This window comes from Pan paniscus, chromosome 17 (genome assembly GCF_029289425.2).
Source record: "Pan paniscus chromosome 17, NHGRI_mPanPan1-v2.0_pri, whole genome shotgun sequence".
In the NCBI taxonomy this organism is placed as follows: domain Eukaryota; kingdom Metazoa; phylum Chordata; class Mammalia; order Primates; family Hominidae; genus Pan; species Pan paniscus.
Window position 1 is genome coordinate 88,220,569 of NC_073266.2, and position 21,912 is coordinate 88,242,480.

The window sequence follows — 21,912 nt, forward strand, 5'->3', positions numbered from 1 at the left end:
AGACTTTGAAAGAGCCAAAAGTATATCTGCATAAATGTTGACTAAACTTTCCATCATTTAACTACTCTGGGAATAGAATTTTAAAAGGCTACTGGAGACTTGGAATAGTATGGCCAAGCACCTGTAGATTTTGGAACTGTAGCTATTTATGCATTAAAGTCACGCTGTGACAAAACCCGAAACAGGCCAGACATATGGCTGCTAGTCATAGATAGTGATTTGCAATAGTGAAAGGCAGAGCTGGTTCTTAATAGAGCGAAGTTCTCTTGCTATAGTGCTTCCAACACAGGTCAGATTTTTTGTCTGATACCTTTTCAAGCTGGGATTCCCCTAATTTTGGAAGATTTTATTTTATTCAGAGATGAATCATATGGTGTTTCTAAAAGAAATGACTTTAATAGCCAAACAAGCAGCAGGCATATATGTAACAGCTCTCTTGCCTGCATTGCTGGAGCGTGTGGTTAATTATTACCTATTCCTGGACTTCTCACAATATCTTTGACACCCGGCTTCTAGATAGTTCTATGTAGGTGAATTCAAGGCACTTAAGTATCATATTCTTTGATACACTTAGCCAGGGTTTGGTTTTGGTTTTGAGTTATACTCTTTAATGCTAAGAATCCAGATTTCACAAATGAGATTACATTCCCCTTTTTATTTTTGATCAGATATCTGGTGTGCTTCCTTCAAACTCTGACTGGCCTAATTTGTTGTCACCATTTATGTTGAATATTTCTCATGCATGCATTATCCCCTTTGGAACTTATTATTTCTTTATAACTATGTTCAACAGGTATTGGTTGAATTCTAGGATTCAGTAATGAACCAAAAGAGTCTTCATACATCCCCCATTTGATTTGAAGGATGCTCTGGTTGTCATCATAAAAGTTTAACCTCGGTATAAAATGACATGAGACTACCAATTTAGAAACTCTGTGTTTCTGGGGTTATTGTTCCGTGACTTGGTGGTAAGTTCTATATTTCTTTTCAGTCTTATTTGTAATCGGAACTCCTCTGAAAGCATGTGTTGGGTTTCATCTTCATGTTTAGTACTTTATTGAGAATAAACATACAGTACTTTCTGAAAGCCAGACATTGTTCTGCATCTATGTGTCTATACATGTTTATATATGTAATTTGATACGTTTAATCTTTACAACCATCAAATGGGGTGGATACTGTTGTTCTTATTTTATAGGTGAGGAAACTGAGGCACAGACAAATCAATTTACTTGGCCAAAGTCATCCAGCTAGTATGTAGCAGAATGAGTGTTCAAACCCAGACTGTTTGGCTTTGGAGTGTGCTCATAACTGCTACCATTCAGGTGCATTTTGTGCATGTTCTTAATACATTTCGTGCATGTATTTCTACTAATTTAATGTATAACATATAATGGGACACACAACACTATTTATATTGCAAAACCAACTTTCACTGAAAATGAGAAACACTTTCCCTAGACAATCACTATTAATGCATGGCATTTTTCACTCACAGAATCTTATATCTTTCTGTCTAAATATACTTAAATTGGGCATCGTCGGACACACATGTTTGCACCTCTAGTCAAGCAAGATTTTCACATCTGTTGTGAAATGTTTTTTAAAGATAAAAGAAGTAATGGGCAAAGAAGAAATAAGAAGTGCCTGGGCTGAATTGTGTCTCTTTCCCATCCCCAGAAAAGCCCTAGCCCTCAATGTGATGGCATGTGAAGGTGGGAAAAATTGGGAGGTAATTTGAGTTAGATGAGATCATGAGTTTGGTGGCTTTATAAGAAGAACAAGAACACATACTCTCTGTCTCTCTGTCTCTCTCTCTCTCTCTCTCTCTCATTCTCTTTCCCTGTTTCTCTGCCATGTGAGGACACAGTAAGAAGCAGCATTCTATAATTCAGGAGAAGGGCCTTTATCAGGAGTGTAATCTGCCAGCATCTTAATCTTAGGCTTCCAGCCTTCAGAACAGTGAGGAAAAAAAATGTCTGTTGTTTAAGCCACCCAGTCTAGGATAATTTATTATAGCAGCCTGAGCTAACTAAGACAAGAAGGAAGAACAATAAAGAGTGACAGAGTTCTCACCGTACCAGGTCTCAAACCTACTTCTTTCTTTTTGTTTTGTCTACAAAATGCCAAATAACTATGACTAAATCTTGAATGTCTTATATAGTTATATATACTTGAGTATATATATGTGTGTGTATATATGTGTGTGCGTATATATATATATACAGATATAGATATGTGTATGTGTGTATATATAACAAGTATATATGTGTATATATGTGTTATGTGTTTACACATGCACACACACATACACAGACAAGTGAATGTTTTGGTTGAACTTTGCAGTTTCATAAGAGCTATTAAATACTTTCTTTTACATTTATCGTTGTAGAATTTTTTAAGCATTTAAAAACTTTAACACCATTTGTGTGTGTGTATGTGTGTGTGTGTGTGTATTTAAAGATTACTTCCCAGCTTGTTTTGCCATGGAATGATATTCTGTTGTTTCTTAACATATATATTGTGTACTTGCATCTGTTAGTGTGTTGGATTGAGGAGCAGTTATAATACAACTGGATTGTGATGTCAATAACTCCTTTAAGAACTCATACTAATGATAATAAGTAACTAACTATGCTTTTTATTCAAAAGCCCCTCTAAGACCGACCAACTAGAATTAGAGGATTATATGTGCATTGAGATTGGTATTTATATAGTCAAAGAAAATATTTAGATTTTTCTCATATTGATCTATCATCTAGCACTAAGTAGTGGACTTAAAACACTTTTATTCTAAAATAATTCGGTGTATACCAAACACATAACCCAAATATCATAAAAGTCTGAAGAAATCCTAGCCACCTTTTAGTTAAAATAATTGATTGTTGATTTCTAGAAGTGTCTAGAAGTGTCAGCTTCTAGAATAACACTTACTGTTTTGGAGAGCTGCATAACAGAGCAAAAAAAAAAAAAAAGAAAGGAATTTTGGGGACTCAGCCACATCTTGGGTAAGTGCTGGACCTGTAGATGTGGCCTCTTATCACCTTAAAATTTTAATTTTTTTTTTTGAGATGAAGTCTTGCTCTGTCACCCAGGCTGGAGTGCAGTGGCGCAATCTCGGCTCACTGCAACCTATACCTCCTGGGTCCAAGCGATTCTCCTGCCTCAGCCTCCCAAGTAGCTGGGATTACAGGTGCCCACCACCACACCTGGCTAATTTTTGTATTTTTAGTAGAGATGGGGTTTCACCATATTGGCCAGGCTGGTCTTGAACTCCTGACCTCATGATCCACCTGCCTCGGCCTCCCAAAGTATTGGGATTACAGGTGTGAGCCACTGCGCCTGGCCCCTAAAATTTTAAGTGTTAATATCTCTATGCTCACCATACCATCTGGGAGAAGAGATGAAGTCACATGACCAAAAGAGCATTGAGCTTTTTTGCTGTACTTCATGTGGTTTTCTACACCAAAAAATATTTCTATAATTTAAAGATGTCTTTCTAATGTTACTGAATTACAGAGAGCAAAACACATGGACCAGAGTCAATACTACCCTTAGTGGGACTGAAGTTATACTTTTAACAGATTGGAAAGATTCATCCAGAACCTGTTGTTACCAAATCATACAATAGTATGTGTGTTTGTGAATGTGTTTGTATATTTGTGTGGGTATGTGTTTAGGAATGGAGAGCTTGGGTAGAGAAACATATGGTAAATAAGAAAGTAACTTTACAAATAGAAAGCAGCAATAGTTAGCAGGACATAGATTAATGTTATTAAAAATGTCTCTTCTAAGTTTTCAATAGAATACAATAATGATATTTACAAAAATACTAAGGAAACACATGGAAAAGGTAGTTAAGTTTATCAATATTTGTTTGTTGTAAAAATTAACCTAAATTTTGAATGGCCTTAACCACTGGTAACTAAAGGGGAATCTGGAGTTGCCATGGCAGTGGGAATTAAAATCATTTCCTTTTCTACTGACTTTAGGCCACTGATCTGTCATTCTCTGTGTTTTCAGTAGTTCTCTTCCTAAGGCTGGTGGTTGTACATTGCCCTTCACTCACAGAGATGGTTTTGTTTATTTCACATTTTTAATCTTTTTTTACACAGTCCTCTACATAATAATGAAAAATCTGCCTGTAAGCCTCAAAGCATTTAGACATGCTTTGAATTAAGGATCCAAAACATAGTAATAATCTATTCTCAGAAGTTCTTAATACACTCTGCAGCAGGAGGATCCTATTTTGTTATGGACAGCATGCTGGTTTTGTTTTCCAAGTGTTTTAAACTCAAAAGAAAAAAATGTTAACTTCTTAAATAAAACTGGTCATCAACTGCTGTTCTCATTTGAATATAGTTTGTCTTAATTTAACAGACTTTATTATGATGGGTTTAGAATACTTTTTATTTAATGATTTTGTAATGTAGGATATTCAGGACACAGATGCTATATTTTCACAGCAAGGGAAAATGATGTATTATTAGCCTGTTTCTTAGTAAAGTATATTATTTTGATAATTCAGAGAAGACAGAACAATACTAGAAAATTTTCTGTAAAGCTGGTGATCTTGGTTAAAACTGTCTTTGTTGATGCTGATTATGAAGCATGGTTGTAGAAAGACCAACTAGACAACAACCTTCATATGGTTGACTTTAGTCACCACCTCTAGCTGCTGCTGGCAATTTGTGTGCTCTCCCAAAGACTTCATGGTTGTGGCAAAGCAGCATTTCCAAGCCTCGCTTTTAATGGAGTAACATCCTCCCTTAGATTTGAGGCTCAGGGAAATCACAGTACATTATGTTGGTTCATGGTGTCAGGGGCTGTGTGGAGCTGCCTATCATAATCCCTTGAAGAGCTTTGTTTTCTTGCCAGTTTCATGTCTTTGCCTCCTGGAGTCTGTGCAGCCTGCCAGGCTCCATCATTGCAGGTGTGTTCCAAGAGGAAACGTGGCACATCTGTTCAGGTACCAGTTCACACCTTCCCCATCACTCACTTTTCACTGGGCTGCTCTACATGGAATCTCATTGCAGCTTCAACTGCCAGATGTACAATGATGACCCATGTGCTTGGGACCCATATCTCCAGATGGTTCCTCCATGAGGATAACCAGATAGGTCTCATTCTCAAAATATTCAAAGCTGAAATATCTCTACCATGACCTCCACCAAACCTGCTTTTTCTTCTTTGCTCCCTATTTACCTCTTTACCCAGCCTACAAACAGTTGTCTGGAAGTCATTCTAGCTTGCTCTCTCTCTTGACTCCTCCCTGCCTCATTCTAGGCATCCTATGGGCCTTTCTATCTTAGTTGGCTTAATCCAACCCTCTGTCATTTGACGTTGAACCAGTACAATTATTTTGAGTTTGGTCTCCTTGACTTCGAGGTCATATTCCTACAATCTGTACCCTTTTCTTTTTAAAGAAAAGTGAGTGACATACACTCAGATTACTCTTGCTGGATTTTTTTTTAATCCAAAAAGAAAATCAGAATGTGTGATTCTTTGCCTTAAGTTTGTGTAATGCCTCCCATTGACTGTAGTTTCCTCCTTTATAACATTTCCTTCCTAGCTTCCCCGAATATTGGCTGTGGACATTATATTAGGTAGTAGATGTAGGGCCTGCCAAGTAATAAAGGTGCATTTTTATCAATGTGGCAAAACTGCCAGCCCCTTTGCATGGTGCATGCTGCAGAATGTGCTGTTCAACCCTGGGTCTGCCCACGCTGCTCCTGCATTTGCAACCCTTGCTCCTCTCCAGGGCCTCCCAAGGCTCAGTTTCAATATCATTCCTCTGAAATGTCTCATGACAAAAACTTCCCTCATTCCTGAAGATGAACTCCTTGAGGGCCAGGAGGCTGTCTTGTGAATTTCTGAAATAATATGAGTGAAGTGCCTAGAACTGAGCCTGGTACAAGGAAGAAACTTCTTTCATTGATGAAATGCGATATCTCTGTCTCTATCTATATCTGTATCTCTATCTCTCTCTGTCTCTTCTTTAGCTCTCTCTTTCTCTCTGTCTCTATCTATACTTATACCAAACCATCCACACCATTACTAGAAGGATCCATCTAAAATGTACTTCTCATTACAGCACTTCCCTACTTAAAAAATCTCTCAAGTATCTCTTCAAAGCCTAGAGGATAAAATTGGGAGTCCTCAGTTTTTCTGGAACGCCTGTGTGATCTGATTCTTGCCTAACTCTCCACTCACTCTATAAGGACCTGACCCAGATATCTCAAAATTTTGTCAGCTCTCTGGATGTGCCTCTCTTTATATACCAGGGATATACTTGGGCATATGCCATTCTTAATATCTGCTCACCGTTTTTCTCATTCTACATATAATCCAGGTATCAGCTCTGAGAAGGAGGTTCTAGGCATTTAATCTGTATTATCTCATTTCATTTTCATCACTACAGGATGGGATAGTTATCACTGTAATTTCCAATTTCCAGTAATTGAGGAAACTGAGGCACAAAAGTTTAAAATTGGCCTAGGGTCATATAACACTTTTTTCCCCAGATATTTAAAATTTTAAAGGCAGTGGCTGTGCCCTGTTAAAAATTAATAATTAAACTTTATGTAACTAACATATTTGCTGGATAAATGAAAACTCTAAGCCAAGTGGGTTGTCTGACAGCAGCTCCATCCTCACAATTTTGTATAAAGTCAATGAGCATTGCTGCTGTGTAAACTTTACACCTGACTTGCCAGAATGTGTCACGGTTGCAAAGCCTCCGCTGCCCTTCTTCAGTCTGTTCCCAGTTTTATGAATCCAAAGGTAGCCTAAGCACAAAATGGTGTCAGGTTTCAGCTCTGAAATTTCCAACCATATGGACTCTACATGCACGTAGAGTCTTCCTGGGGGGCGACTGCTTCCTGTTATCTCTTAGAAACTAGCAGCATGATTAATCCACATGATATCAGTTGAACACCAAGAAAATAATGCATGGCAGAGAGTCTTGTTAAAAGAACTGCATGCTGAGTTGAAAGATCTAAGTGCACAGCCATGCATGATACTAACTTTATTTGTATAAACTTATACTTTTGTCGGATATTTGAGACTCTGGATCATCATCCACAAAGCGGATGTAAATTCCTTCTGCAATAGGCTCACAATTTTGTGGTGAGGTTGGGTGAGATGCACTTACAAGCTAGTCCTGGGATTTGAACATCGACATGGGTAGGAAGAAGCATCTCTAGGTGAATTCAGCAGCACTTCATGTTCTAAAAATGATTCACTGAATGACGAACTTGTCAAATGGCCCAATCACCACATTTACAAAATTTACTGACTTAACAAAAAGTTATTTATAATAGCTTTAACAAGATTGTTACTAACTTAAAAACAATGTTTTAACAGCTTTAATAAGAATATTCAGTTTACTAAATGCGAAATGCACTTCTCTATTCTTGGCAAATCAGTAAATTGGTGAATTCAGCAAATTAGTCCTACTGCTGAGAAAATTCTTCTAACACCAGCAGGTTTGTGAATTTAAGCTCCAGGAGGATATGGAACACGTGTAAGTTGTTGAATGTTGTTTTCTTAATGCTCAGCAGTGTGCCTAAAACATAATTAATAGAATAAATCTTCATCAAATAAATTAATAAATGGGTCTGCATTTGAGATTGTGGATTACTGCTGTGCAGAAACAGACTATAAAGAGAGCATCAATTATGCCAATCTTCAGGCCTATAAAAATTTTGGTTAGCATTACCATTTTATTATATTTATAAGGTTATAATTATTTATAAGTTTGCATTTAAACATACTAGAATTAGGTGAGAGATGGCTCTTTGGAAGTTTATAAGAAAATGTAAACACAGGTTTCTAAGTTTAAGTAAATTTAGCAATGAATAATAGATTATTCAATAGGGGTTTCAATTCAGCACAAATATTTAGCTAGAAAACTAGTAACTATTTTGAAATTAAAAAAAAAAAGCCCACACACTTTCATATACATATTTAATTAGCCAGCATCATGGTTTAATCAGTAGCTGGTTGGACGTCAAAAAGAGAAAACAAATTTTATTTATGTGTTCCATAATTAGTCTCATTTTAATGTGAAGGACTGAATTGTTGATCAGACTTCTTAAAATCACCATATTCCATGTGATTGTAACTGATAACACAGTTAGCTTCATTACCAAGACAAATTGTGAGCATTCTGAATAGTGCTTTATTTTGGATAATAAAGGGTTGTTTCAACCTAAAGAAAGCACTGTAGTTGAATGATACAATACCAAGTTGACTTTTAAGGTCTAACCTAGCCATGAAACATGAGAATTATCATTTCTTTTTTACAACCTCTGGTGAAATCATATATACTTTATCAAATTGCCTAGTTTAGACAATGAGATATTTTATCGTGACAACTAAGAATAGACACATGGCTGTCTTCCTATTCTTAGATGCAGGACTTCATGCTTAATAGAAGTCCATCTCCTTTAATTCAGTCTGTATACTTTCCTGATTTTGATGTGTCATGAACAATTATGTATTTCTTTGAGGATAAAGATAAGCCAAAGCTATGAAAGGAAATATGTTTGGAGTATGAATGAGGTAAATATAATGATGGAAACAGAAGCTAAAGGATGAGAACTACCAAGAAAAGTAGATGTATATTCATTACCATATATGCTGTTATTTCTTATGCATATTCATCTGTTTGGATACTCTTCAATTTTTAAATGTGGATCTGGTCTCGAAGTTTTCATTTAAAAAATCTTGCTCCTTGGCATTGTAGGTCCAAGGCTTGACTCCTACCATATAATAACAGTGTTAAAATCTCACTGAAATTATGCTAACTACATGAGTTTAACCACTGTATATTTAGCATGTCTTTACCATTCACTCACTGAGACTCTATATAGTATATGTTATATACCATGTATTAGATACAGTGTGAAAATATATATAAACCTATAATATATAAATTATTATATAATTACACATTAATCATAGCTATTATATATTACATACTATATATACATATACAGGTATGTCTAAATATATGTATATAAACTCAATGTAATTTAAGTATAAGTTCTGTAGTTTCATTAATGAATCCTCATATTTAATAATAAAGTAAATTGCACACTCACAAAAAGAGCTTAATGTGTTGGTGGTTGGGGATATCTTTGGTTCCAGGTGTTCTTTAGGTGCTTATTATTTTTAGGAAGCAGACTGCAGCTGAAATTCTCTGAATTAATTTTATTCTGACTCCTCTTCTCTCCCAGGTGTAAAATGGAGAGAGCTTTTCTTGAGGTGCCAATCACTTTGTGTTGTACACATAAGGCAGAAAGGCATTTCTGTGGCTCTTAACTCACAGTCCTTTCTGGGGAGGTCTGCTTTGAAAAAATCACTTTTTTTTTCAACTTTTATTTTAGATTCAGGGGGCACACATGCAGGTTTGTTACCTGGGGATATTGCATGATGCTGAGGTTTGAGGTACAAATCACCCCATCTCCCAGGTACTCAGCATAGTACCTGAGTTTTTCAACCCATGCCTTCCTTACTCCCTCCCCATCTGTAGTCTGCAGTATCTATTATTCCCATGTTTTTGTCCATGGGTACTAAACGTTTAGCTACCCCTTATATGTGAGAACATGTGGTATTTGGTTTTCTGTTTCTGCATTAGTTTGTTTGGAGTGATGGCCTCCAGATGCATCCATGGTACTGCAAAGAACATGATTCCATTATTTTTTATGGCTTCATAGTATTCCATGGTGTATATGTACCACATTTGTTTTATCCAGTCCACCACTGGTGGGCACTGATAAGGTTTGGCTGTGTCCTCACCCAAATCTCGTCTTGAATTGTAGTTCCCATAATCCTCACATGTTGTGGGAGAGACCTGGTGGGATGTACTTGAATCATTGGGTAGTTTCCCCCATGCTATTCCTATGATAGTGAGCAAGTTCGCACAAGATCTGGTGGTTTTATAAAGGGCTTTCCCCTTCGCTCAGCTCTCATTCTCCTTCCTTCCGCCATGTGAAGAAGGACGTGTTTGCTTCCACTTCTGCCATGATATTAAGTTTTCTGAGGCCTCTCCAGCCATTTGGAACTGTGAGTCAGTTAAACCTCTTTCCTTTATAAATTACACAGTCTCAAGTATGTCCTTATAGCAGTGTGAGAATGGACTAATACAGGCACCTAGGTTGATTCATGTCTTTTCTATTGTGAATAGTGCTGTGAAGAACATGCAAGTGCATGTGTCTTTTTGGTAGAATGATTTGTTTTCTTTTTGATGTATATCTAGTAATAGAATTGCTGGGTCAAAAGTAGTTCTGTTTGAAGTTCTTTGAGAAATTTCCAAACCACTTTCCACAGTGGCTAAACTAATTTACATTCCCACCAATAGTGTATAAGCATTCCCTTTTCTCAACAGCCCAGACAGCATCTATTGTTTGATTTTTTTTTTTTTTTTTTTGAGACGGAGTCTTGCTCTGTCACTTAGGCTGGAGTGCAGTAATATGATCTCGGCTCACTGCAACCTCTGCCTCTCAGGTTCAAGTGATTCTTCTGCCTCAGACTCCTGAGTAGCTGGGATTACAGGCACCTGCCACAACACCCAGCTAACTTTTGTGTTTTTAGTAGAGATGGGGTTTCACCATATTGGCCAGGCTGGTCTCGAACTCCTGACATTGTGATCCACCTGCCTCGGCCTCCGAAAGTGCTGGGATTACAGGCGTGAGCCACCACGCCCAGCCTGAATTTTTAATAATAGCCATTCTGACTGGTGAGAGATGGTATCTCATTGTGGTTTGATTTGCAGTTCTCTGATAATTAGTGATGTGGAGCATTTTTTCATATGTTTGTTGGCTGCTTGTATGACTTCTTCTGAGAAGTGTCTGTTCATGTCTTTTGCTCATATTTTAATGGGGTTATTGGTTTATTGCTTGTCAAATTATTTAAGTTTCTTATAGATTCTGGATATTTGATCTTTGTGAGATGCATAGTTTGTGAATAGTTTGTGGATTTTTTTTTCATCCTGTAGGTTGTCTGTTTACTTTGTCGATAGCTTCTTTTGCTGTGCAGAAGCTCGTTAGTTTTTTTGTTTTGTTTTGTTTTTGTTGTTGTTGTTTTTAGACTGAGTCTTACTCTATCACCAGGCCGGAGTGCAGTGGCACAGTCTTGGCTCACTGCAACTTTCACCTACCGGGTTCAAGCGGTTCTTCTGCCTCAGCCTCCTGAGTACTTGGGACTACAGATGCCTGCCACCAGGCCCAGCTAATTTTTGTATTTTTAGTAGAGACAGGGTTTCACCATGTTGGCCAGGTTGGTCTCGAACTTCTGACCTTGTGATCTGCCCACCTCAGCCTCCCAAAGTGCTGGGATTACAGGCATGACTGAAGCTCTTTAGTTTTATTAGGTCCCACTTGTCAATTTTTGTTTTTGCTGCAATTGTTTTTGAGACCTTAGTCATAAATGGAAGAATCAATTTAAAAAATTATCCACAGAAACCCTGAAGATTCTGTTGGCTTCGGGATGTGTGTGCCTTTTAATCTTGATGTCACATCTTAGCTCTTGGTGCAAACTTTATATGATAATTTGACAAGGTTATTTTTTTCGTCTATTTAATTTTATGTGTGGTGAACTGTGTTCTTTCAAAGAAAGCAACTAATTGAATAGATTGAGATCAGACAGACTAAAATCTTCATTTTTATTTCTAGTAGACACTAGTAGATCAGCCTTGGTATTATACAATCATGTGTTGCTTAATGACCGGGATGAGTTCTGAGAAATGTTTCATAGAGAGCACTTACACAAACCTAGATGGTATAACTTATTACACATCTAGGCTATATGATATAGCCTACTGCTCCTAGGCTACAAACCTGTACAGTATGTTACTGTACTGGATACTGTAGGCAATTGTAACACAATAGTAAATATTTGTGTATCTGAGCATATCTAAACCTAGAAAAGGAATTTTTCAGCTCCATGATAATCTTATGGGGTACTGTTCTATATGCAGCCCATCATTAAGTAAAACGTCGTTATGTGGCACATGTCTGTATATTTATACGTATGTCTCACTTTAGCTCATTTTAGCTTCCTGAGAAAACTAATCTGTTTTTTTAATGCCAACTTGCACATTAACCTTGAAGATGTCTTTAAGGAGTGGCAATTCTGAGTGTTAAGTTGTCAAAGTGTGGCATAATGGTTAAGAATGACAGTTCTTAAGTACAATGCCCGAGTTCATGCTCTCCACTAACTAGCTCTGTGACCTTGGGAAAGTTAATGATTGTCTTTGTGGCTCAATTTTCTAACCTGCAAAATAGGGATTACATCAAAATGGATTTTAAAATGTTTAGAGTCCCTGGGATATCAGTATAAGTTCAGTGTCAGCTACTACTACTGCTGCTCTAGTACTACTATAATTATGTTGTTATTATGACTATCATAATCATCACCATCACAATTGGCATAATGATTTAGCCAGAATTAATTTTGCTTTTCAAGGCTGTATTTATTACAATGCTTTGCAACCCTAACAGCAAATAAGAATCAACCCAGGGAAAGTTCCAAATACAGCAATAGCTGGATCCCATCCCCAGAACAATTAAAGCAGATATTCTGAAAGTGGAAAATGGATGTTGGTTTCAAATGTGCATCTAGCATGGAGAACACCTGATCCATAGGAAACTTAGCCTCACAGCCCCTACTTTTAGCTTCAGTGTGCTTTGTTTTCTCTTTGCCTCAACAACAAATTCATAACTACACCTCTGCAGTTTTTATCTAATCTTAAAATCTAAAGTTTCAAGATACCTTTGTTTAATACTTTATCTGTTTTTCTGAAAGATATACATTTAAAATCCTTGAAAAACTCAAATTTATCCCAGACCTACCTGGAGCCTAATTTACTCCTCCACCACCTGGGTGATTCATGGTTCATGAACTAAAAACTCTTTTGCCAGCCTCTGAGTTTGTTTGCTTTTGTTCCTTCTTCTGTGTTCACACTGCCTCGTTCCAGCTCTAGATCATCCCAACCTGTTTCCTTCCATACCTTACTTTTCTCCAATTTAGAAAATCACAAATGTATGACCTCTGGTCACCTACTGAGATGACAGGTTTCCAGTTGATTCTTTAGTGTTTTTTGAGGACAGATGACTTTCTTATTTTCCTAGTTGCCACTGAAGATTCATCATTCGGTCTGGCTGCCGCATCCTCCTCAAAAAACACACTCCAAGAAAAAAACTACTACTCATGCTCTTTCTCCTGCTATTAAGAAAATAATAATAGCAATAATAATAATAGTAAAAATGTAAAAACTTAATATGTGCTAAGCACAATTGTATTATATTCCATGTAACCTGTCATTATAAAAAATCATTAGTACATAATATGTGTACATGTTTATGGTGTATATGTGATATTTTGATACAAGCTTACAATGTGTAATGATCAAATTAGGGTAATTGGGATATGCATCACCTCAAACATTTATCATTTCTTTGTGTTGGGAACATCCCAAATCTTTTCTTCTAGCTACTTTGAAAAAAACAAAACATTACTGTTAACCATATTCACCCTGTTGTTCTGCGTAATACTGGAACTTATTTTTTTAATCTATCTGTATCTTTGTACCTGTTAACCAGCTTCTCTCCATCTCCCCTTCCATTTCCCTTCCCACCCTCTGGTAAGCATCATTCTACCCACTACCTCCATGAGTTCTACATTTTTAGCTCCCACATATGTGTGAGAATATATGATATTTGTCTTTATCTTTCTGAGCCTGGCTTATTTCACTTAACATAATGAACTCCAGTTACATCCATGTTGATGCAAATGACAGGATTTCCTTTTTTTATGGCTGAATAGTACTCCATTGTGTATATGTGCCAAATTTTCTTTATCCATTCATCTGTTGATGGACACTTAGGTTTACTCCATATCTTGGCTATTGTGAGTAGTGCTGCCATAAATGTGGGAGTGCAGGTATCCCTTCACTAATTTACTTTCTGTTGGCAAAATACCCAGTAGTGGGATTGCTGGATCATATGATAGTTCCACTTTTAGTTTCCTGAGAAACTCACATACTGTGTTCCAAAATGGGTTTACTAATTTACATTCTCTTCTTTGCATCCTTGCCAGCATCTGTTACTTTTTGTCTTTTTGATAATAGCCTTTCTAACTGGGGTAAGATGATGTCTTATTCTGGGTTTGATTTGCATTTCCCTGATGACTAGTGGTGTTGAGCATTTTTTAATATGTCTGTTGGCCATTTGTATGACTTCTTTTAGAAATGTCTATTTGTATTCTCTAACTTAATTTTCACTAAAAACTGTGAGATAGATACTATTATTATTCCTTTTCTCAAAGAAGGAAACCAAGGCACAGCAAGAGCTTCCTCCTCACAGTATGCATTATTACAATGGTTAGAAATAAAACTTAATCTCTGGCCACTGTTCCCTCATTCTCTGTTTTATTGGAAGGTGCCCCTTTCCTGGCCCAGATCTTAACCTGAATTCTGTTGTTTTTTTGTTTGTTTGTTTGTTTTGATATGGAGTCTCACTCTGTCACTCAGGCTGGAGTGCAGTGGCAGAATCTCGGCTCACTGCAACCTCTGCCTCCTGGGTTTAAGCGATTTTCCTGTCTCAGCCTCCTGAGTAGCTGGGATTATAGGTGTGTGCCACCACGCCTGACTAATTTTTGTATTTTTAGTAGAGACGGGGTTTTTCCATGTTGGCCAGGCTGGTCTCAAACTCCTGACCTCAGGTGATCCACCCACCTCTGCCTCCCAAAGTGCTTGAATTACAGGTGTGAGCCACCACACCTAGCCTTAACCTGTGTTCTTAATATCAACTGCTCTTTCATACTCAAGAATATTGTCTCTGCTCTCATTTTCTTCTTCCTGACTCTTGACATCCTCTGTCTGCAAATCCCACTATGCTTCTTTCTCTTCAGAGCCACACTCTGCCAAGATGTGCCATGCTTCCTGGGCTATTTTTTCACGGAATCACTATGTAATCTGGATATTTCTTTTTTTGCCACGTCTCTACTAAAACTATTCATTCTATGTTTGCCAGTCTTTAAATTGCCATATCTAATGGACGCCTTTCCTTCTTTCTTATTTTATCTTTCAGAGTATCTGATGCTGCTGGAATCTTCTTTCTTGTGAATTGCCTCCTCTATTGACTTGCAAGTCAACACACTTCTGGTGTTGCTCCTTCATGTATATCAGCATCTTCTCTTTCACTCACGGACTTTCCTCCCGCAGCTTGCTCCTCAAGTGCTAATGTTCCCTAGAATTACTGTGTTGGTTCTTTATATACTCTGCCTGAGAAATCTCACCCACTGATGATGGAACAGTCAATATTTAATTCAAATTTATTACTCTAGATTTATCTCACTACTGACAACTGAATGAAGATACCCTGCAAGTACCTGTAGCCTGAACTCCCCACATCCCATATCCTCTGCCCAATCTGTTCCAGCCTTGTGGGGAATGATGCTACTAGTCACCATATCCTACTAGTCCTACTAGTTGCCATGTCAGCAACAGCTATTCTTCTGTTTTCTTTATTTCCAACGAGACTCAGTCACCAGGTTCTGTCAACTTTCTTCTCCCTGCCTATCCCATTGCCTTAACTCAGTTGAGACACATCTGATTATTATGTGATAATCTTTGCCTATCTCTATTTCCCACCACACCACCGCATGCACAGTATGCCCTGGCTTAGCTCACTAACGTCCGGGTCTCAGTATCATTCTGTGTAATTGCACTTCACTGTAATCTATTTTTCTGGTTACATCTACTTATCTTTTAGGATACTTCATATATACCCTCATCCAAGAAGCTGTTCCTGATTCCTGTGTGTTGAATTAAATACTCAACCCTTATGTTGCATATCTTTCTGAGAATACCTCTAAAATAGAAGTTATCACACTTATTACAAAGAAAACGTTTGGTTTACTTGCCTGTTGCCCCCTCTAAACTCTATGCTTTTGGAGGGCATAGCTGTCATTGATTATTTCTGTATCTCCAGCACATCCTACAATATGCTGCCAGAATAAATGTTGCATAAATGCTATTTGAATGATTAAATGAATTTTAAGTGATCACTTAACTAAAGGGAAAATACCAGATTAAACTCATTTTCACTACAACTATAAAGTGTTGAGCAGCAGGCCTTGGAATACATTTTCTGAGCTAGGAAATGCCTTGTGATATTTATAGATGTGCATCCTGCATCATGACAAGACTGATATTTTTTCTGCCTTTAAACTTGTTTTATTTCTGAGTTGGACTTTGCATACACTCAGAGTGGTGAGATTGTATGGATATGGAGGTTGGCAAAGGAATGAGAATCTCTCACATTCCTTAATAACCTCCCTCTAACCTCAGGATTTTTTTTTCAGCCTCCCTATATGCCAGCTAATCATAGTCAATGAATCCAAGTTAGAAGACCCTTTAGAGATCATGTACTCCAACACTATTATTTCATATGTGAGGAAACTGAGTCCCACTGTATTGGCTTCCTAGGGCTGCCATAAGCAATTACCCCCATACATGATGACTTAAAACCACAGAAATTTATTCTCTCATAGTTCTGTAGGCCAGAATTCCAAGATCAAGATGTTGTCAAGAGATCAAGATGAAGGCTGCAGGAAAGAGTTCTTCCTTGCCTCTTCCAGCTTTTCATGGCTCTGGTTTTTGCTTGGCTTAGGGCTGTACCACATCAATCTCTGCCTCTGTCTTTCCATGGCCTTCTTCCCAGTGTTTCTCTAAGATGTCTCCTCCTCTATCTTTTATAAGGACACATGTCATTGAATTTAGAACCCACCCTAAATTCAGGAAGATCTCATTATGAGATTCTTTATTTTTTAATTAATTAATTTTTTTAATTATTATACTTTAAGTTCTAGGGTACACGTGCACAATGTGCAAGTTTGTTACAAATGTATACATGTGCCATGTTGGTGTGCTGCACCCATTAACTCATCATTTACATTAGGTATATCTCCTAATGCTATCCCTCCCCCCTCCCCCCACCTCACAACAGGCCCCGGGGTGTGATGTCCCCCTTCCTGTGTCCAAGTGTTCTCATTGTTCAATTCCCACCTATGAGTGAGAACATGTGATGTTTGGTTTTTTGTCCTTGCGATAGTTTGCTGAGAATGATTCTTAACTGAGTCACATTTCCAAAAAACAACCTTTTCCCAAATAACGTCACAATCTGAGGTGCTGTGTACACAGATCTTTTGAGGTCCACCATTTCAACCCACTACAACCACCTCTCCAAAGGCCCAGAACTAGTTAGTGGTATAGTTGCATTAGACTCAGTTTCCAGTACCCAAGTTGAGGACAGCTGCAAGTTGCCCTACACACTGCACCGTAAGATGTGCTCTGGCAAAGGGGAGGAGTGTAGTTGATCTCATATTGGCAAGACCTCAGCTGTGATTCATTTTCTTTATTCACTAATATATGTGTTCTGAAATACACTGCTATGATCTGAATGTTGTGCCCCTGTACTCCCATTCATATGTTGAAATCTAATTACAAATGTGATGATATTAAGAGATGGAGCCTTTGGGAAGTAATTAGATTATGAAGCTGGAACCCACATGAATGGGATTAGTTTCCTTGTAAAGGAGGCCTCAGAAAGCTGCCTTGTCCTCTCCAGACACTGAATTTACCTTGATCTTGGACTTCCCACCCTTTAGAGCTGTGAGAAATATATTTCTATTATTTATAAGCCACTCAGTTTATAGTAGTTCATCATAGCAGCCTAAGCAGACTGAGACACACACAAAATTGGAAAAAGAGAAGTGTGTAATGAAAATTGTTGAGATTCTGTCCTGACTGATGCTCCTAAATCCTTTCTATACTATTTGGCCCAATTATCTTTGTAGATATATTTCCCCCCAGGAAAGAATCAATAGATACTCTGCTCTGTTTCAATTTCTTCCCGTATTACTTATATATGTTCTTTCTATCTATAAAAAAATAAGATTGGGTTTTCTGAAATATATTTTTTATTCCTATGAGAATCAGTTTTTCTACACCACAGACACAAATCAGAACTAATTCACAGCAGATGTGAGCATTCATAAGGAGAAGTATGTTTTATATTTCCTGCATGAAAGCATAGTGAAGGTTCAGGACATGTGTGAAGGCCCATTGTGTTGAAGTAAGGGTGTTTCTTCTATGTTCCTCCCCAGTTTTCAGGTGAGGAACTAAAGTTCAAATCAATCAGAAAGATAACTGAGCAGATGTGTATCTGGTCAGGGATCTGGGTCCTGATCTCTGTGTTGCCAAAGTATATACTCTTTCCTACATCTTCTTTACATTAATACATCCTGATTTGTTGTAATAACTAGACAGAAGTAGAAATAACAGCACAACGTATATGCAACTGGTGGCAGCAACAATCTATCAGAATGGTCAGTAATGATCATATCAGCTTTGGTACAGAGTTGCACCTGTGTACACCTTGGGTTGGAGCCTCAGGGTCAGGAAGGCAACAAAAATGGATCTAGACAGGAGCCATGACAGTCTCTGCAGTAACCAGTCTCAGCTGAGTGTTCACCAGTACATGTGTGAGGAAGGATGGAAAGTTAATCCTGCTGCACAGTTTTTTATATTGGGTTCTTTTCTATGCATTTGCTTACTTAATTGAATATCTATTAAACAAATTGTAACCTTTCTCCAGTTCCATCAATCTTGGTTCTTCTAAATAATCATTTTCCTGGCTTTATAAATACTCAAGCCATAAGAATTTGCTACTAAAAGGGTACCCTGAAAAGGGGAAGGCAACCAAAATAGGTGTTACTCACCTAGGGCACTGAATGCTTGATAAAGCGCAAAGTTGCAGAAGCAACTATTGTACTAAGGATTTCATTTGTACTTCCTTCTATATTATTTTAAAAAGAATTAGAGACTGTTTTGTTTATCTTGTTTGTCAAAATTACATAAACCTTTAAATTTGCAGTTTGTAAATGCTATGACAAATTCAAATATAAATCTTAGTCTAGTAATAATTCTTTAATGTATTTTTCATAATTCTATTACAAAAAAGAGATAGGTAAAAATAACAAATACTATAATTATGTTGAATTATTACAAAGACCGTTATGTCCTAATACTGCTTATTCTCTTCATATCCAAATTATGTAATAAAATGATTGAGTTCTGTGTTATGAAACTGTGAACTCTTTGAGAACTGCAAACTTAACAAGTTTCCTCAAATAACTTTGACTCTTTCAGACAGGCCCTCCAAGAGCATCTGTTGAATTAATGTTGTAGCAAATGGGAAGGTAAAATGTGCTTGTGTGTGTTAATGACATGTTAATATTGTCTTCCCTGCAGAGAAATTGTAATGAGCAGTTGCACCTATTGGCTGGTGGTTGCTGGAATGCATGCTGCCTGCCCCAAGTCTGGCTGTCTTCTATTTTCATATCTGGACCTCTTTCTGTTTCCTATTGTCTGAGTCTGACCTCTGGTTTTAAAATCAATCCCTGACCACTAGCTCAATATTTCAGATCAAAATAGCTCTGCCAATTGTTCTCTAATCTTATACTTTAGCTCTAAGTTCTTCCTTCCTTCCTTCCTTCCTTCCTTCCTTCCTTCCTTCCTTCCTTCCTTCTTTCCTTCCTTCCTTCCTTCCATCCATCTATCCATCCATCAGTACATATTAGTTAAGAGGTTACTGGGTGATACTTTGGCTAGATGTTAGAGAAGCAAGACAAATAAAACTTTTCTCATGGAGTTTACAATTGAGTGGGCAAGATCAGATCAGACATTGACTGTGGAACAGTAAGGATAAAGAGTGTTAAAAATGTGGACCTGCAGGATGTTGTGGGAGTGCAGCACAGTAGGAGCTTGCCTTACCTGACGTTTCAGGACAGCAATCTCTGGAGAAATGATATTCAAGAAACCTGATGTATGTGTTGGATACAGCCAAAGTAAAGATAAGGGCTAGTGTGTTTTAGCCAGAGTAATGCATGGACAGGCACTGATATTGCCTGGGTATGTTTGACGAACAGAAAATAGACCAGCATGACTGAAGGGCAGAGACCTAGGGGGCTCAGGGATAGGGGGAGTTATTGCTTGTAGAAACGGTTTAGGGCTTGGCAATAAGAAATCTTTGAATAATTTTAAGGTGAGAAGAGGCATGGTCAGTGAGGCAGATGCTGTCTCTTTGTCCAGCTCTAAGCTCACATGCAGCTGAGATGGACTATTTCCAGACTCACTGGCCACTTCCAATTTCAAGCACCCTCATCCCTCAGCCTTCCTACCTGAGAGTTTTCTTTTGGTGCCAGCACATCTTGCTCAGCTGTCACGCGAGCTATAGCAAGTATTAGGCATTTGAAGTCATGACCATCGGTTTTCAGCAAAAAATGAGTTAGCAGAATTTTTCTTCCTTCAGTGGGAAAATTCTGAGAAATTTTGACATGGTCCTTCAGAATGCCCTAGGGGGATTAAACTTCTGTTGCGATCAGAGTCACCTGTTTATTAGCTTCTCCATTTCTCTGGCCTACTTCCTCTACTGTTTCACTTGTGCTTCTTGGATAATATCCTAAATAAACTACCTGCACGGAAGTCCTTATCTCAGGATTTTCTATTTAAGGAACTCAAACTAAGAGGGATAATACCAGAAGTTATATTAAAAAGCAGATTCTAAGAATGGGGTTCCAATTGGAGGACTCACTGGTCATATAGCAACAAAAACTATCGCTGGTGATGGCAAGTGGGGGTAGTGATAATCCCTGGAGCTTGGAGCATCATATTTACTCAGTCTCCCCTGTGGTGAATTGGGTTGAGGTAAAGATTGAAGCTGAACCATTAACTTATGCAACAACTTTTATACTTGAACACATATGGGAGCAATGCTAATTATATGGGTTGTGGAGTTGTCTGGCATTTGTTCACATCTCTAGAATCCTTGATGAAAGAAAATAACAGGCTCAGATCCATAACTATCATTCAGGGCACACTTTAAGAACTGGGAAATGTTCTGTAGCCACAGGACAGACTATATTAAAAAAATATAACAGGAGACGAAAATGTAAAAGAAGATGGAATGCACAATCTGGTAGGTCTCTTATGCAAAAATCAGGGTCCTCATACTTCATTATTCTCAGAGTCCTAATACTTTATTATAATCTATTACTTTAAGATATTAGGGAGCTCAGTTTTGTAACGGAATCTCTCCTTAATAATATTTGGTTCTTAAGATTCTGAGACCTAGAATGGGAACTTTTGAGGGGGGATGCACGGTAATATTAAGGCACCAAAGTCTTATGAACTCTCTGGATAGGCACAAGTGGCTTCCTTGCCCTTGTTAAAGGTTAAATGTCCACTAGAGTAAAACTCCACAAATAATGGTGCTCCCATTCCTCAGTGAGACCATTCTATATATATATATATTTTGTTTTGAGACAGAGTTTTGCTCTTGTTGACCAGGCTGGGGTGCAATGGCGCAATCTCAGCTCACTGCAACCTCCGCCTCCTGGGTTCAAATGATTCTCTTGCCTCAGCCTCCCAAGTAGCTGGGATTACAGGCGAGTGCCACCACACCTTGCTGATTTTTATTTTTAGTAGAGATGGGGTTTCACCATGTTGGTCAGGCTGGTCTCGAACTCCTGACCTCAGGTGATCCACCTTGGCCTCCCAAAGTGCTGGGATTACAGGCTTGAGCCACTGCGCCTGGCCAAGACCATTCTAATATGTGTTCTGCATGGTTTCTCAGACAGTGCCCACTGGAACTGAGCTCCATTGCTCATTGTAGTATCCCATTCTGGGCCTGTTGCCACTTCCTGATTCATTTCCCACACCCCCTCACCTGTGCATCCTGTGATCCCTTCCCAAGCAGATTGCCTACATCCAAGTTTTTTTTTTTTTTTTTTTTTTTTGACAGAATCTCGCCCTGTCGTCCAGGCTGGAGGGCAATGGCATGA

At 38.0% G+C, this 21,912-nt stretch overlaps 1 long non-coding RNA gene across 3 annotated transcripts in view; it reads left to right on the top strand.

The window, feature by feature from the left end:
- LOC117976851 (uncharacterized) overlaps positions 1–21,912 on the top strand; it is a 292,637-nt gene that overhangs the window by 228,165 nt on the left and 42,560 nt on the right. Inside the window, exon 5 of one of the 3 annotated variants that reach the window (XR_008621909.1) lies at positions 794–968. The exons of 1 other annotated variant lie outside the window; for it this stretch is intronic. This is a non-coding gene — a long non-coding RNA (uncharacterized LOC117976851). Of the gene's footprint in view, positions 1–793; positions 969–21,912 lie in introns of those variants that run through there. One more of the 3 variants, XR_004667661.3, reaches the window with a different exon arrangement.